Here is an 18,229-nt window from a genome sequence, read left to right as displayed (position 1 = left end):
AGGGCACGTAGGCCAAGTTCCCTGAACCATCAAATGTGCAAAGAGGAATAATGTGAAATGACTGGAATGGTAGCGTTGGGCAGACTGAGAAGGGTTTCCAATACCAGACAAAGGCCTTTTTATTTTATCCTAGAAGGCACAGGTGACCACTAACTTTTTTTTTTCTTGCTACAAGATAGAAAAGCTTGCAGTCCAGTGGATAAGATAACATATATATATATATATATATATATATATATATATATGTATATATATATATACACACACACATAATGACTGGTGAATAATACAAGATGCCACATAATTTATTGTAATGCTATGTAGCACAGACTCTTGACAGCTATTGGATTTATTGTATATTGGAGAAGTTAGGAAGTTGTTTTTTCTTAACTAAGGAAATTAGATCTGAGCAGTTTGTGAAGATCTGGGTTTAGGTATATCATAAGAGTGAAGAAAGGATGGGCACTTGATGAGTAAGTGTTCTGAGTGTTTTTCTTCTTAATAGTAGTTGCTTCTTTCCTATTCTGTCCTGTCCTGTCCTACCCTACATACCTTACCCTACTCTATCCAGTCCTTTCCTATCCTACCCTATCCTTTCTTATTCTAATTATTCTATATTATTCATGAGGAAATTACATACTTTACAATATTATTATGCTTGCTGTGTTGTGTGTAGAGATGCCCATTGGGGAGAAAACCCAGATTGTCCAATGAATTGCTCTCACCAATATAAGAAGTCATGCCTTGTGAGGAATCATCCCAGCCAAACACTCATCTAGCTCTGACTTGGACCCCAGAAAATACAGCACAACTCATTTGTGAGTAGCCTTGGCCACATATGTTCCTTACATGTGTCACTCACTACCATTTTACTTTTAAAACCGTGTTCTGTCTTCCCACCACTATGGTATATATTTGTGAAATCGTATGCCCACGTTTGTTTGTTTGTTTGGTGTGGGAGTATATGTGGAGGGAAGAGAAAAAGGCTTATAGCTATTGTTCTTATTAAGTCACCTGAATAATTTTGCCCAGAATTGAGTCTACTGGCTGATTACTAATGGAAAGCCTATTATTAGGAGTTCCTGGATAGTATCACAGTGTATATATACCCTTAAATTGTGAGAGTAGTCACACCTCTGGGGTCCAAACTGTAAGTGGGGAGTAGACAAATTGGGGAGTAGACCGAGGGATAAGAATTGTTTAATTGAAACCTCATATTAATCCTGTAAATAGATCATACTAGTTTTATTATTTCCCATTTCAGATGGGAAAATTGAGTGATTTGTCCAGGATGTCATAGTTGGTAGGACCAAAGGCAAGTTTTAAAACCAGATTGTCTTGACTTCCCATTCAGCATTGTATCCACTATAGCATGATGATTCACCGAAGAGACATGAGGCTCAGTTAGCTTCCTTGGAAGGCAAATTTACTTGTAAGGACTATTCCTTTGAAACTCCTTTTCTCTGTACTTTAAAAACAACATGCCTTCTAAATTATAGTTTCAGAAATTATGAAGAGGTAGCTGAGGAAGAGGGGGTTTTATAGGAAAGGATTATTCATAGGGAGTTAAAAGCCTTTATGCTTTATAGGAGCTCTTAGGGTTGAAGCAAATCTAGTATTCATTTATAGCCTAATTCATTTATGAGTTGCTGGGAGATTTCTTCAATGTAACCTCAATTCTAACTCTTTCTGAACTCTTCAATTGCTCCAAGGCTGCATTTGTTGGAAAGGTGAATTTCCTTTTGAAGAGCAATTTGCTTTAATTTTTGTTGTTCACTAAACCCATTACCATGGTTATAAAAATGTTAAAATATCTCAGGGTGTATTTTTCCTCCTCTGTTGTGAATAGAAGGATAGTGACATCTGTGTCTTACTGATCCTGGATCCAAGTCACAAGCATGCTCTTAGAAAGGAGAAAAAAGAAAACATTCTCCGTGAAAGGAAAGAACCAAGATTCTTATAACCATTTCTTTGCCATTCAACCAACTTGGGTTTTGTATTACAAGTATTTTTGCAGAAAACAACAATGGAGACTTTCCTAATTTGATTTATTTCAGAACTAAGAGAGATATTGAAAATCATCTAAGCAAAACTTCTCATTTGATAGAGACCAAGAGAACTACTATATACTGTCATGATTTCATCTGGACCGTTCTGAATAGATTGACATCTCTTTATTTTTAAAGACTCCTAAAGGAGATACTAATGTTTAATCAACCTTATTTTTTAAATTAAGTTTATTTATTTAATTAATTAATTTAGAATATTTTTCCATAGTTACATGATTCATGTTCTTTCCCTCCTCTCCTCCCACATCCCTCCAATAGCCAAAGAGCAATTCCACTGAGTTTTACATGTGCCATTGTTTAAGACCTATTTCCATATTATTAATATTTACAATAGAGTAATTGTTTAGAATCTACATCCCCAATCATATTCCCATCAACCCATGTGATCAAGCAGTTGTTTGTATTCTGTGTTCCTTTTCCCACAGTTCTTCCTCTGAATGTGGATAGCATTCTTTCTCATAAGTTCCTTAGAATTGCCCTGGTTCACTGCATTGTGTAATATTTATAGGGAAAGAATGAGTGGATATGAAGTACAGGGGATACGGAAGGTTTGTAGCAGGGAATGGAGGAGTTTAAGGAAGAGAGGTAATGTGGCTGCCAGTGAGGCAAAGGAGAGAGATGCCCCCTGCTGAGAGGCTATTTTGAACAAAATGGGGTGTCTGAGGAATGGGCCACTTATGATAGCCTGCGGGGATGTCTTCTCTATGGATTGATGCTGAAGATGCCCCAGAGCAGGTAAACACGGACCCTCCTGAGGGACAAGCCTTTTCCCAGACTTTGGTTACCCAGCAGTGGTCCAATAAGGACCGTTTGTAGTTGGATGACTGAACTGAGGTTCATCTCACTCTATGCCCCAGAAAAGATAATCCACTTATCTGATTGTGATATTCAAATAAGATAAATTTTAATAACCAGTTCAGATTGGAGAGGTATCAAGGAAGAGGGATCTCCCTAGATAAGGTTTGAATCTTTCTCAGCATTGGAGCTGAGGCCAGGCCTCACAGGCTGGTGGAGGGTTTCTCTTATTCCTGTCTATGCTATATCTGTGCTAGTTTTCTTAATTTCAAAATCTTAGCAGTAGACAGCAAACAACAGGAAAAGTTCTCATCTTCAGAGCTGGTTGGCCTGTTTCTTTGGGCTGAAGAAATAGAGCCACTCCTCTATCCAGAGACTGGGAAGAAACGCCTCTCCCACTTCCCATGCCAGGAAGGAAGTACTAGTCACAACACCAACTGCAACTCCCAGTTGCCCCTTTCCCCAACTGTCAGCCTTGTCAATTTCTTCTCTCTCTAATATTCCCACTGTTGTTTGTTCCAACACAGTGGCAGAAAGTCCAGAACTTGTTTTAGTTTCCTTTCCACAATTGCCACTAGGGAGAAGTTCATTACATTCGATTGTGCCACGGTGTATCAGCCTCTGTGTACAATGTTCTCCTGGTTCTGCTCTTTTTACTCTGCATCAATTCCTGGAAGTCTTTCCAGTTCACATGGAATTCCTCCAGTTCATTATTCCTTTTAGCACAATAGTATTCCATCACCAACAGATACCACAATTTGTTTAGCCATTTCCCAATTGAAGGGCATTTTAGCCAACCTTATTGACAGGCAGGTATTATATTTATCATTGTACAGATGAAAGCAGATCCTTTTTAATTTGTCTTTAGAAGAAATATGGTGAAAATAAAGAAATATATTTAATTGAAAATAGGAGAAATTTAGATTGTATCTAGAGAAAAATTTCATGTCATTAATGTAAAAAAATATGAGAATTGGGATTGACTACTGAAAGAGGCATTATGTTGTACTGTTTAGGATATTGTAGCTGGAGTCAGAAATATCTTTACATTGCCTAAGCCAGTGTAGTCACTTTGGGATGAACATTTTTTACTGTATTAATTTATTTATATTTGACTATTTCCAGAATTTTATAGGCTATAACTAGGAAAATAGAAATCAAATAGTTGGGGACTATGGGGAGAATTAATAAATATTGCTAGGGATCATACATGGCACTGGTGATCTGAAAGGGACTTTAGAAGTCATGTAGTCAAATTTTTTCATTTTATAATAATTAGGAAATTGAAGACCAATGAGGACACAGGACATGTTCAAGACCACTTAGCAAGAGTAGAACCAGGTTTTTTACCCAGTCCCCTATACCCTAACACTCTTTCTACTAGGCTACTTTACCTCTCTCTTAAAGTCTGTGCCAGCAAAGCAACTTCTCTGCTGAAAGTGCAAGAATTTTTCTTCATTTTTCATAAAATCATCATTTCCCCTTTTGACAGTAGAAGAAACAGGATCTGGAAACCTTTTTACTTACTCACAATTCTTCATACCAGAGTAGTCAAAAATATAGTCCATAGACTTATGCTCACTAACAGAAAAATCTATCACCTGGGATATATTTTTGAGCTTATGGTGATTTTCCCCCTCTGGCTGCTCAAGGTTAGTCAGTCAACATATCTCCTAATTTATATTGCAGAGCCTCATACTAGATATTTTAGGGGGAATACAAAAGAAATAAAAGACACAGTTCATGCTCTTGGGAATAATATATCTCATAAGTTTATGCTCTTGAGAATAATATATTTCATAAGAGGAACTAAAATGTACACAAAAGGGACTAACATTATAAAGCAGACTAGGATATGTTTCCTACAAGGGAAGGAAACAAGTATTTATTAATTACTTACTATGTGTTAAGCAGAATAGCTAGGTGGTGCAGTCAATAGATCACTGAGCCTGGAATTAGGAACATCTGAATTCAAATCTGGCCTCAAACACTTACTAGCTGTGTGACTCTAGGCAAGTTACTTAACTCCAATTTGCCTCCATTCCTCACATGTAAAACAGGAACACATTGGGGAAAGAAATAGCAAAGTACTTATATCTTTTCGTTCATGGACATGTAGTGAACAATGACCGAACAATAATAACAAGAGCAGCAATGTGCCAGGAACTGTGCTAAACATTTTACAATTATGCCATTTAATTCTCATGATAGCCCTGTGAGATAGGTGCTGTGATCATAACAATTTTGCAGTTGAGGAAACTGAGGCAAAAGAGGTTAAATAATTTGCCTGGCATCACAGAGCCAAGTAAGTGGCAGAGGCCCAGTATTCTATTCACTGTGCTGCCTACCTCCTAAGAATAGTAGAAAATAAATGAAGAAATACTTATTAAGGAACTATTATGAGCCAGGTATTATGTTAAATTCTGGGCAATATGTACTTACAAGAATTCAGAGATGAGAAAGATAACTCCTAGCTATATATAATGAGGGAAAGTACCCAAGGAACAAGTAAGACCAACCACAATAAAGATCTTGAAGGATGGAGATGTTTTTGCCAATTATAAACAGCAATTGCAAGATATTTCAGGCAAGGAGAATTATATGAGTTCATAAATCTAGACCTGTAAGAGATCTTTGGAGTCACCTAGTTTAATCCCCTCACTTTGCATATGAAAAATTTGAGGTCCAAAGAGGATAAGAGATATTTTCCAAGGTTACAAAGGAAATAATTTGGAGAACCAGAATTTACATTAAAATTCCAGGATTCTAAATTCAGTACTATTTCCATTGTAATACTCTTAAACAAAGGCATGGAAACAGGGAAAAAATTAGCAATGTTCCAGATGTGGTGAATAGACCAATCTGATGGGACCAGAATATTCATTTAAGAACTCAGCTATAAGGAAAGATAACAGAACAGGATATGTGCTCTTTGGAAATTCCTTTTCAACTTAAGAACCTCAGTGATTGAGACTAACAATGGATTCATTACTTTATTTATTTAGTATGGAAATAAACTTGAACTGATGAATTTGTGAATGGTTTTTAAGAACCTGAGACTTATCCTGGAGATTCTATTGTTTATATTTATATTTTTCCTCTTCAAATGGCATTTCTACTCATTGAAGTGGCCATTGGTAAAAGGTAATGAACTATTCTTGCTTATTTCCAGGCTCTTTTTTCTTTATGGCCAAATGTAGTTCTATGTTTTTCAGCATTTATCTTTAAAACTTATGGTTGTATGAAAAGGATGACCCTGATCATGAAGTGTTTTTTTTTACATAGTATTTTAGCATAGTCCAGCAAACATTTCTTAAATTATTCTTATATGCATATGTTTATAGGAGGAACATTGATAAGTTATTAATAAAAATAAAACTATGCTCATTTTTGTGGGCCTAGTAAGGGATTTTTATGTCTAATGTCTAAGTACCAGCCTATCCAGTGATAAATTATTTGATCACAACAACTTTTAACAACTGTCAGTGGAAGGAATACATGATCAACATCACAAATTTTTGAAGTAGAAAACTGTAATAAGATGGAGATTACAGAACAGAATAGAAAAGGTGTCAGGCCAACTATGTAGCAAGAATGAGAGACAACAGATTGATACTTCAATCATGACATTCAATTTCCTAAAGTCCTAAAATGAAAGTTCTTCTAGTGTGTTGAGAGAATCCTCAATGGAGGATGCATGGTAAGCACAAGCATGACAGGTTGTAATCTGCCTTGGTGAAGAAAGATCATATAGATCTACAAAAACATCAAAGTAATAAGTTAATTCTTTCACATGAAGAATTGTGCTGATATCAGTTAAATTATGATATCATAAATTTACATTTGGAAATATCATAAATTTAGATGTTGAGCATTGACCCCTCATTTTACAGATCAGAAGAGTGAAATGGACAGTTTAAGTGATTTCTCACATTAATAGTTAACTGTCTGAGGTAGGATTTGATAGGTCTCCTTGACTCTAAGTCCAGCATAATATCCACTGTCTCTCACATCATATCAACCTAAAGCAAGATTTTCCCATTTTGAACTCTACTCACAAGGTGGATCCCCTAAATTAAGATTTAGGACAGAGAAATTACATTTTTAGTTGAGAAATATAAGTAGATTTAAAGATGTTAATAAAAAATAGGAAATATTTCTAAAGTAAAAAGAAAAATGTAAATAAGGCCACCAACCATTTCAAGGCTGTATGATAAATGTAAGACTAAGGTTATCTGCATATCCATATCACTGAAAGATGTATAGAACAAAGAAGTATAGATATATGTGTTAATGTGTATGATCCCTTAAAGACCTGGAGGAATTCCATGTGAACTGGAACAACCTCCAAGAATTGTGTATTAAAAAAAGATAAAAAAGGGAAGATTGTACCCTGTGGGAAGCTTGGACTTTTGGTATGGAGAGGGAGAAAGAGAGGAGAACCCCTCCCTTCTCAAAGCAGGGTTCAGGGGAGACAGCAGATGTAATGGGTTGGCTCAGAGAGAGAAGAGGGGGTTTGAAGATTTTCCCCCTTCTGTCTTCCCTCCTTAGCTAAAGCTGCTCTCCCTTTGTCCCCCCTCCACTATTTGAGACCAAAAGGTCTCCCCTTGATCCATTCACTCAGACTCAGCTTGGGGAATAGATAACTTTTAATGTTAACTCAATCAGGTAATACAAAAGGAATAATGGGCAGGGAAGAATGGGAAAAGGAAAGTGGGCAAAAGAGGTCCCTGTCTCTATTTAAACCCTTTCCCCTCCCTCTTCGAATTTGGGGAGGAGCTCAGGCCTTGGCAGCTTGAGCCCCCTGAGAGAAAGTCAGGTGTACTCACCCCTGGGCAACAGGAGCTAAGGTTAATTCTGCTCAGGTTTCTCTTCAGAAGTTCCTTTCCATTGGGAAGTGTTGGGGGGGAAAGATTTCCAGTCACCAGCAGGAAAAGTGAGTAACCCTCAGGAGAAAGTCTTTTCCCAATTTCTCTCTTTGGCTTCTCAAGACTTAGAGCCCTCACTGTTCTCCAAGCCAAAGTCTCCTCCTCCGGAATACACTCCTTGGGCCCCTCCCCCATCAAGGTGATCAATGTTACATACTCTTAAGCCTGGAACTTTTTCCTAGTGCCAGCCTCTGTCACAAACTGTCACAAACTGCAGAGTGAGAGGAGCAGAACCAGGAGAATATTGTACACAGATACTGATACACTGTAGTACAATCGAATGTAATGGACTTCTCCATTAGTGGCAGTGCAGTGATCTGGAACAACCTGGGGGGATCTACAAGAGGGAATGCTATCCACTTTCAGGGGAAAAACTATGAGAGTGGAAACACTAATGAAAAACAACTGCTCAATTACATGGGTTGGTGGGGATATGATTGGGGGTGTAGACTCTAAATTATCATCCTAGTGCAAACATCAATAATATGGAAATAGGGTTCTATCAAGAACACATGTAAAACCCAGTGGGATTGTGCATTGGCTACAGGAAGGGGTTGGGGAAGGGAGGGAAAGAATGTGATTCTTGTAACCAAGGAAAAATGTTCTAAATTGACTAATTAAATAATGTTTAAAAATTTAAAAATTTAAAAAAGAATGAAAGAAAAAAGAAGAAAAATGTGTATGATTCCACCATCAACCCCATTGGCATACCCAGACCCAGTGGGGTGACCAAATTAGAAGACTGATATGGCTGCACATATGCCTTAGAAGTTACCAACTAAAACTTTCTTTTGAGATGGAGAATATTAGGCTTTATCATCTGTCCTGCTTCTGTCATCTCCAGTCTTGGGTTTGGTTCTCTGATATGCTGATACATGCTAAGAACCACTGAATTCTGTCAACTAGTTTGAATTTCCAACTCTTATAACTTTGGGCCTTTCCATTTTACCTGCTGCCCAATTTTCTTATGTTTTTTTTCCCTCTAATTAGAATGTGAAATCACCGAGAGCAAAAGCTTTTACGTTGGTCATGTTATTTCCTATCTATTCAGAAGCATTTTAATTAAGGAATACTTTTTCAGTACTCACCATGTCCAGGACCAATTGACTCTTCTTGAAGAAAGTACCTATGATATATTAATATGAGGTTGCTCTGTAGTCTCCAAGCTTTTAGTCTTTTTTTCCTTGATCTTAAACCAAATCTTCACATTTCACATAATTTCACATATTATATATGTATATATATATAGTCTTATATTCTTCTTCCATTGTTCTTCATAGAATTTCTATACTTCCTCATGTACTGCAACAGATGTTGGCACATAAAATAAATTTTTCTTTGAAAATAGTTTTAATGCCACAGGCTTTTCCTATTATATAACTCCACCCACAAACAGGAAATAATTAAACAAAACTGACATAACCAATCTATTTGGCAGAATATGTAACATTCCCCTACTGGGGATAAAGGAAGTGTGATTCACTCTCTGTTCTCTTAACATTTGTCAAACATTAGCTAGTGTTCTCTTCAGGGTGGTCTTTTGGTTTATGTTTATCATTAAAAATTAGAAATGAGATGACCAAGTATCCAATATTTTCTGTTGCATGATGAAATCAACTCTGCCAATTTTATTTAGGAGAAGAATCTTGAATCTGTGTCCCCATTTCTTTCACCATGTATTAAAAAAAAAACTTGCTGGATACCACTATCCTCACTAGTTTTTGTACTGTATCTTTCCTTCCCTTCATGACTAAATTGCTTGAGAAAGTAATCAAGGCTCAATGCCTCTACTTCCTCCCCTCAAACTGTCTTCTAAACCCATTTGTAATCTGGCCTCCAACCTCATCTTTACACTGAAATTTTAATTTTCCAAAGTTACCAATGCTTTCTTAACTGTCAAATCTTTTTTTAAACCCTTACCTTCCATCATAGAATCAATACTTTGTATGGCTCTAAGACAGAAGAGAAATAAGGGTCAGACAGTGGAGGTTAAGTAACTTGCCCAAGGTAACACAGCTTAACTGTCAAATGTAATGGCTTTTCCTTAGTTCTCATATTTCTCAATCTTTAAGCAGCACTGAAACTGTTGATCACCTTCTTCCCTTGGATACTTTATTCTCCTTTGGTTTTCATGACACTGCTCTGTTGATTCTCTTCGTAGGTCCATTTTAGCCACTTTTGTTGATTCTTCATCCATGTAAGGACACTAGTTCTAAGTGTTTCCCAAAGCTGTTTCCTGGTTCTTCTCTTCTCTTTATACTATCTTATTTAGTGTTTTTATTAACTTTATCCAAATGATTCTCAGATTTATTTTATCCAGTTCAATTTCTCTCCTGACCTTGTCTTTCATCTTCACCTAACCATTGGACAATCAACATTTTCAAAACTGAAATCTTTCCTTATAAACCTTCCAATCTTTCATACTTTTTTTCATACTTTTTTCACACTCCTGCATTATTCTTCCAGTTACCCAAATTTGTACTTGTGTCATCCTCGAATCCTCTCTTACATTGACTTTATATAGCCAATCTGTCCTTAAATCTTGTCATTTCTGCCTTCATAACATATTTTGTATGCATCCCTGTATCTCCATTTGTACAACCGACACTATAGTGGTTTAGGTTTTGATTATTCCATTGGAGAGTTTTAGTATTCTACCTAGTCTCTCTGTTGGAGATAAAGAATATTTCCTCCACTCCAATCAATTTCCAACTTACTTGCATAAGTTTGACCATGTTACTTTCCTCCTCAATGAGATCAAGTGATGGTCGATAATTGTATTGGCAAGCCTATGGCATATGTGCCGGAACATGCCAGAAGGAGCTGTTCCCTTCCCCCTTTTCCATGTGCCTGAAGACATTTCTCCTATCACCCACTCCTCTGCCCAGCAGCCCAATGGGAATACTTCTTCCCTGCTCTGTCTGGGGTAAGGTGGCATGAGGGTTGCAGTTTAAGCATTTGGTATCTAAAAGGTTTGTCATGTTCTATAATCTCAAAGATACAATATAACTAGCTATTTGACATGAAAAATTCTTCATAATGTGTCCCCCTTTTGCCTTTCCAGTTTTATTATACTTCCTTACATGTGCTCTATGGCCCCACTGTTTTAGTTGATATTTATCAGTTATGACACTTCATATATTGTCTCCATGCTTTTCTATTGGCTGTCTTCCATTCTATGAACCCTCATGTCCATCACTTAATTTCCCTCACTTCCCTCAAGATTCAGTTCTAACCCTTCCTTTCTAAAGAGACTTTCTCTGATCTTTTTAGCTATGAGTACCTTACCTTCTCAGATTACTTTCTATCTGCCCTGTATATATTTGTGTCCTTTATTATTTACAAATTATCTTCACCACATGTATAAGTTCCTTAAGGGCAGAAACATTTTTGGAGAGGGAGGGTCGCTATAACCCCATATATATATATATATATATATATATATATATATATATTCTCTATAACACTTAATCTATGCCTGGCCCATAATAAGTGCTTAATAAATGTTTTATTGGGCTTCAACTTCTTTACATCTCCGATTTCATTAATAGAAAGAATATATAAACATTGTTATTTTTCCTACAGTAGTCATCTTGATTAGTGGACAAGGGTATCATGTTTAGCATGCTAATAATTAAGTTAAAGTTCTATGGCAGTATAAAGATGATAGGATGCTTAGTACCATTTACTAGCAAGTATGCCACTATATTACTATTGAAGTAGGAAGGAGGTATATAGGATTGAGGGCCATTTTGTATAATCCTTTGTTTTATGAGTTACCATGGTTAAATAATTCATCATATAGTGCCAAGTCTACCAGCTGATTTCTAATGGTTTATTAACCCTCCTTGAGATAATTGCATCTCACCACAAGGCTATTAGGAATGTAACATTTTACCCTAAGGGGAGGACACTTTATTATTGAAACATAAGAATCCTTTCAGGTTAGTGGGGGAAGTTTTTTTTTTTTTTGAAAGCCTATCAGCAACATTTTTCAAATCCCTTCATATTTTGACCTTATAGTAAAACACAATTTTAGTGGATCTCACCTAGCCATGGCTCTCCAATAAAGTCTTTAGTAGATAGGCCACCTTCATTTATTCAAATTACAAAAAAAAAGAAAAAGAAAAACCTTTAAGTGGACAAACACTCTACTTACTCTCTCTTTAAATACTGTTAGATTCATCTTTCTAAAAACATTTCTCTTATTGTGTTAATACCACATAACTTCAATAGCTTTTCTAGGATGACATCCAAAGTCCTTAGTGTATTACTCAAAGTCCTCTACAGTTCAGTCTCCAGTCTGACCTCAGTCACTTGCCATCTTCAACTTTCTTTTCTGATTCAACTTAACTCTTTTATTCCCATATTCAAGTTCTAATCTAAGTCCCCTATGTAAAAGTCTCTTAAATTCCCCTGACTATTAAAATCCTTCTTCACCCATCTTGGTGCACAATGATCTCTTCCATTTCTGAAAGTACTTTAGAAAGTAATTAATGTTTATATCATCTTTTTGGCAGCTCATGAGTCACTGTATTGACATCCCTTTTAGACTTGAACCAATATTAACATTTTTATTATTAATTTCAGTTTCTTCTGTGGATATTCTCTCCCAATTAGATTGCAATCTCCTCAGGGACTGCGATTTAGAGTTATTTGTATTCTTTTTGAGTTTGGCAAAATATTTTGAGAATAGTTAATAATCAATAAATAATTATTGTTTTTTGAAGCAATGATTTTCCAAAGTCCTGGAGGGCAGAAGAAGGAGAAAAGGTTGGACATAACAGAGTGGCAGATTTTATTTTCTCAGCAAAGAAAAAAACATGTGTGATACCCTGGGAAGTAGTTGGTTCTTTATCATTAGTGGTGTTCAAATGAAGTCTGGTTAAACATTGCCTACAGATGATGTAAAATCAAAAGTTCTTGATTTTTGTGTGTGTCATGGATCCTTTTGGCAGTCTGATGAGGAATATATACCACTTCTTAGAATAAGGTTTAGTTTTAAATATGTAAAATAAAAAGGACTTCAAAGGAAATAAATTATATTAAAATACAATAACCAAAACTATATCTATGCCCCTGCATTAAGAAGGCCTGTTTGTAGAGAAAATTCTTATAAAGGTACAGGATAGACTAGATGGTCACTATGTTTTCAACCAACTCTGAGATTTAGTGGTTCTGTGAAATCCTACTTTGGCTGGTCATGGCCTCCAAATAGCTATTTCTTCTCCTAGACAACAGGGCCCCAGGGCAGCACAGAGCCTTTGGTGTAAGGAAAAGAAAAATAGGTGCCTTAAGAAAGTCAGGAGTCAAAGCATCAAGTAAAGAAAACCAAATATGTCTTTTCCAAAGTTTTACCTGGGCCTTCGTCTCATGACAGAGAAGGGGTTCTTCATACTCTTGGATTTTATGTCTCTAGTTCCAAATGATTAGGTGCTTCTTTTCTTGGCTTTGACAATTTGGGGAATTGCAAAGCTCAGGAGAAGGTGAGATAAGATGCTTGCAACTACATTTAAGAAAAATGATGTGTAATATCCACTTTATGACATCTAAATTAGGTCTTTCTTTAGCTGTTCTCCTGGGTGATACCCACCTCTAACTTTAATACAACACACATGCTTGTGCTCATCTCTCATCCTGCCACCAAATTTAATAAATACTTTGTTTATTTTTATCTAGTGTGTCCCTTGTTAGATTAGCACGTATTTTATATTTCTTATTAAATGGCAATGGTTATTTCTGAAGGCTGATAATTTACAGTTGTGCTACTAGAGAAAAAGTGGGGCAGGAGAAATAAACCTTTTGTTTTATTATACTCTGGGAACTGATTATGGGTATAAAAGAAATAAAACAACTCATACATCCAGCAGAGCTTATTGTATTATCAGGTAATACACCTGCCTGTCTGATAAATAGGACTCAGTGGAACAGTTAATAAAAGGCTGGGAGTTATTTGGTGCTGAAATACAACAGGATAAGGCAACTCCAATGTAGTCTACAGTCTTTTTTCTGTCACCAGAAAAAGCACAAAACTCAAATAGTGATTGAAAGAGATGCGTTCTTGCCTTTAGGACAGGGAACAATGACGTTTCATGTCTGAAATTTAATCTTTCCAGGATTCCAAGCTTTGCATTTGGTGATGATTCCAATTTTGTCTAAGTCTGAAATAAACACATTTGCATTGAAATTAAAGATGTTGGCTTTGGGCATGTCAATTTGTAATAAAAAAAATTTAGTACTTTTTCTTTGATGCTTTAAGGTTTACAAAGAATTCTCCTTGCTACATCTAAGTGGTAGGTAGTTGGTGAATAATATGATTTCCATTTTACAGCCCTGGTTGCTGCAGCTCAGAGGTATTAAACAACCTGGCCAAGTTAACATAGCTAATGAGTAAGAGCTGGAGTATGAACCCTTGTCTTTCGTTTCCAAATCCATTGCTCAAAACCAAGCTGCTTTTTGGAAATGTAGAATCACTGAATTCCAAAGCTGAAAGGGATTATGAAAGGACAATCAATCCAGATGTAGGATATGGCCAGTGGGAAGGCTCAGAAATAGGAGACAACGAGTGTCAAAAAGAAAGCTGGTTTGTCTGGATTGCAAAGTGTTTAAGTGGAATAATGTCCAGTAAGGCTGGAAAGCTCAGTTGTTAAAGGCTATGCAGGGTTTTAAAAGCTAAGCTGAGTAGTTGATATTTTATTCTTGAGGCAATCAGAACCCTCTGCAGTTGATTGAGCACAGGCATTACATGGTTAGATTTTCACACAGGGAAAATGAATTTGGCAGCAAGCTAGTGCATGTCCAGGAGATGTGAGAAATTAGGAATGGGGAGACCAATTAGCAGGCTGTTGTAATGATGGAGGTAAGAGGTAATATGAGCCTGAACTAAGGGGGTAGGTGTATGAGTGAAGAGGAGAGCTCAGATGGTAGAGATGCTATGTAGGTAGAAAGGGCAAGATTTGACGGTTTATTAGACTGCAAGGTAAGAGTGAAGTGTACAGTATAACACTAAGATTATGAAGCTTGGGGACTGGCAGGGTGATAGTACCGTTGAATAAGACAGAGAATTTGAGAAAAGGGAAGGGCTAGGAGGAAGAGGATGAGGTTAGTTTGGGCATAGTGAGTTTTATTTCTAGAATATCTGTTTTAAAATGGGTAATATAAGTAGCTGAGGATGAGGGGCTAAAGCTCAAACTTTCAAGGAGAAGGTAGCATCTGAAATGGGCATAGAAGAAATAGAGGGATTACTAAAGACAAGGAGTAATCAGTAAATATTTTGAGAGATAGCTGTGTATTATAATTTGTTTTGGAATCAGGACATCTGCGTTTAAATCCTAACTCTTTACTTAATGGAACCTGGTCATAACTTCACTCCTTTCAGCCTAATTTTGTTAAATAAAAAGTGTAAAATAAAAGAATATAGTTGATAATGTTCAATGCTGCAGAAAGTTCAAGGAGGAAGAGGACTGAGATGAAGCTGCAGGACGTGGCAATTGGTTTACTACTGATGTTGGAGAAAGCAGTTTTAGTAGAGGGAAAAATAGTCCAAGAGATTTAGAAGATATTTAATATAATTCCCAAATTTTCTACATGATGAAACTGAGGTGCATTGAAGTTCACACATTAAAACACAGAGTTGGAATTTGACCTCATGTCTTCTGACTTCATATATCATATTCTTGACACTGAACCACAGAAGAAGCCAGATTGGAAACCTTATAACTTCCTCTTTAATATGTTCCATGATTCCAATTCTATCAATGTTTCCTTGAAGGGTTTCCCCATCCCCATATCTGTAATTGGCTTTTATTTCACTAGATGAAATGAATAAAGAATTATAGCACTAATCAAAGAAAGAAATCACTACAAAAACAAATAACATGAAGTTTAAAAATAACATGTGCATCTGACAGCTAGGTCTTTTGAAAACAAGACTCCAACAGCCAAAAGTAGAATGTGATAATGTGTCATACTTTGCTTCTGCAAAGGGAAGGTCTAGGGAGCAATATGCCCAAATATTGTCAATTATCTTGATGAATGCACACCCAAACTTTGCCAATAAATATAAGAAATGGGTATCTTGGACATTTTCCAAACTCTTCAAATATACTCTCAATCTAATCATCATAGAAATCAGTAAAGTATGCAAAATGTGTAGGTAATATGAATTCCATAGAAAATTCAGTTGCATAATCAAGAGTTACTGATTAAAATCTCTAATTCAGTTTACTCTATAATAATGGTTTGCATTAGATGACTTCTAAGATTTCTTCTAGCTTTTAGATATGTAACTCTGTGATTCAGGAAAGTTGTGTGAAAAGGGGGAATTTCTACTCTACTTTCCCAAGCTGAAAATTCTATGCCTTTCTTAAGTTTTGTCTATACAGTTAAATAAAATGGAGAATTAAAGAAAGAACCTCCTGGTTTAGTCATGATCCACAGCTGTTACATTACATGTAAAGGAACTTAAGTTTTAAAGCAGGATGAGCCAAAGCTGTAGATAATCTGCAAATCAGTATTTTTTAATTTTTAAAAAATAAAGAACATGTTTATATTCCTGTTTATTTCATTAGACTCACATTAATTAAGCTTCCTTTTGATAGCTAGGAGAAATAACTTGGAAAAGTTTATATTGGGTGGAAATGGTCTTTGGGTGAAAAATAAGGTGGATAACATGAGTTTGGAAATGAAATTTGAGGACGCTATGGGGGCCTGTAGGTGATGGAGATTGGTTGTCTATACCAACTACACTCAGAATAATCACTCAAATTTTTAATAATTTTTTGCTTTACAGAGTATGAGACCTCATTTTCTCTATGCCATTTATTATATTCCAAGAAGATTTCAATTATCTTCTTCAATAAGTCAGAAAATATATATAGAAGAAAACCTTATTTCAAGAGAATACTCAGGGGAAAAAGGTGTTCTGTTTTTAAAAATTCCAGGTAAATAAAGGCAGTTTGAAACATGGCTTTTATTTTAGCTCCTGTTATTGAAATATCTCTAAGAAGTTTGAGTCTATTTTCCTCCTACATTACTAAGTAGAGTCAATGACAATAATCTTTCCTTGATCACCTATGATAAAGGTTGGCAAATTATAGCACTGGCCAAATATGATTGCCGCCTATTTTTGTACTGCTCCAAGCTAAGAATAGTTTTAACATTTTTAAATGCAATAAAACTTTCTTTAAAAATGTAAAAATACATCCTGAGCTCCTGCCCTGAACCAAGACAGATTATGGGCCTGATTTGGCCCTGTGACTATAGATTGCTAGCCTTGACCAATGACCTTTCAGAGTGTCAAGAACATCCGTCTGAAAATTAATTTTTTCATTAAATGTCACTGGATATGAAGAGAGAGAACATGTAAGTGTTTGTTTTGATGATCCACTGGTCATTCACTCTTTTTTCATTATTTTTGTGCAATGCTTCTTAAATTTGAATGTCATCGTGGCACAGTGTTCATGCTAATTTTTTCTGTATTGTTTCCATTTTAATATATATATATATATATATATATGCTGACAAAGCAAACACTGGTCATTCACTCTTTTTTTATTAACTTGTTTCTTTTATTATTTTTTCAATTATATATAGAATTTTTTTTAACAATTGCTTTCTGACCTTTTGCAAACCCCATTCTTTCCCTCCCTCTCTCACTTCCCTCCTCATTAAGTGACAAACTTGATATAGGTTATGCTAATGTTGTCATGCAATACAAATTTTCCTGTTCCTCGTGTTATGAAAGAAGACAAATATCACACATGTATGAAAAAAATCATGAAGGTAATAAGGCAAGAAATGACATAGTTCATTTGCATTCATACTCTGACAGTTCCTTCTATGGCTATATATAGCACTTTTCCATCATGAGCTCCTTGGGGTTGTCTTGGGTCCTTGCATTGCTGATAATCATTTAATCCTTCACATTGATCATATTTCGGTTACTATATACAATGTTTTCCTAGTTCTGCTCACTTCACTTTGCATCATTTCATGAAAGTCTTCCTAAAGCTTTTTCTGAAATCACTACACTTATCATTTCTACTATTCCATTACAACCATATATCTCAACTTGTTTAGCCATCCTTCAGTTGATGGATCTCCATTCAGTTTCCAATTATTTTGCTATCAGAAATTATATATATATACATATATATTCATATTCATAATATATATTTTCTATAAATATTTTTGTATTCATAGGTCCTTTTTGCCTCTTTATGATCTCTTTGGAATATAGACATAGTAGTGGTATTGCTCGGTGAATGGGTTTGCATATTTTTTAGCCTTTTGGACATAGTTCCATATTGCTCTCCAAAATGGTTGCATCAGTTCACATCTACACCAACAGTTTTAGTGTTTCAATTTTTCCTCATACTTGCCAGCATTTATCCTTTTCCCTTTTTGTTATATTAGTCAATGTGATAGGTATGAAGT

General features: G+C 35.8%; 1 non-coding gene across 1 annotated transcript; it reads right to left on the bottom strand.

Annotated features, from left to right (window-relative positions):
- Positions 1-17,203: 17,203 nt before the first annotated feature.
- Positions 17,204-17,307, bottom strand: LOC130454161 (U6 spliceosomal RNA). The gene has a single exon (XR_008911836.1). It is a non-coding gene; the product is annotated as a U6 spliceosomal RNA (small nuclear RNA).
- Positions 17,308-18,229: the final 922 nt, after the last annotated feature.

Source organism: Monodelphis domestica, chromosome 4, assembly GCF_027887165.1.
Source record: "Monodelphis domestica isolate mMonDom1 chromosome 4, mMonDom1.pri, whole genome shotgun sequence".
Classification (NCBI taxonomy): Eukaryota; Metazoa; Chordata; class Mammalia; order Didelphimorphia; family Didelphidae; genus Monodelphis; species Monodelphis domestica.
This window is presented reverse-complemented; position numbering and strand designations above follow the sequence as displayed.